This window comes from Elephantulus edwardii, unplaced genomic scaffold (genome assembly GCF_000299155.1).
Source record: "Elephantulus edwardii isolate Elephantulus edwardi_28Jun2011 unplaced genomic scaffold, EleEdw1.0 scaffold00042, whole genome shotgun sequence".
Taxonomy (NCBI): domain Eukaryota; kingdom Metazoa; phylum Chordata; class Mammalia; order Macroscelidea; family Macroscelididae; genus Elephantulus; species Elephantulus edwardii.
The window spans coordinates 17,881,014-17,881,763 of record NW_006399792.1 but is presented as its reverse complement, the minus strand read 5'-3'; the positions used below and the strand labels follow the sequence as shown (position 1 = coordinate 17,881,763).

The 750-nt window shown below is 41.6% G+C and overlaps 1 pseudogene; it reads left to right on the top strand.

Annotated features, from left to right (window-relative positions):
- The window catches only part of LOC102852878, a 35,161-nt pseudogene that overhangs the window by 31,595 nt on the left and 2,816 nt on the right, over nucleotides 1-750 (top strand).

The window sequence follows — 750 nt, the reverse complement described above, 5'->3', positions numbered from 1 at the left end:
TACCTCCTTAGGCTGAAAAGAAAAGAAGAACGAGAGCCCAGTTCATTGTTCCTTGAACCATATCTCAGCTGCTTTCTGCTACTCTGCTTGATGAAATATTCAGAAGTGGCAATGCTGAGATTTCATAGATCACTGTTGTGGGGATAATCAGGCATGGAAGAAAAGGCACCAACTAACATTCTTCACAAAGTAGATGACATGACAGCTACAACCATGGATGTTTGCAGATGGGTTGACACAGATGATGCAAGTGGTGAACAACACTGTAGCTCCTCTAGAAGTCGATGTGAAAGTGGCTGGCTATCTGAGAGCTTTTTTAAACAAACAAACAAAAATTCTGGCAGTCTTTAAAATCATGCCCATGGAGGATATGAATGAGTTCATCACATGTATTCTGGAAGTCAATTGAAATTATTAACTGCAGTTAGGGACCTCTCCAAACTATGGAGGAGTAATGATGTCAGTTTGAGGACTAAGGTGTACCTGATTAAGGCTATTGTCTTTCCAGTCACTTGCTATGCATCTGAGAGGATGACAATGATTAGGACTGACAGAAGAAGAATTGATGCCTTTGAACTATGGTGTTGGAGAAGAGCATTGAACATCCTACGGACTGCCAAAAGAACAAATAAATATGTTTTGGAGAGGATGCAGCCAGAGTGCTCTTTGGAGGCAAGGATGATGAGACTTCACTTCACAAACTTTGGGAAGGGGCTATTCTTTGGAGAGGGACATGATGCTTGGAAGAGT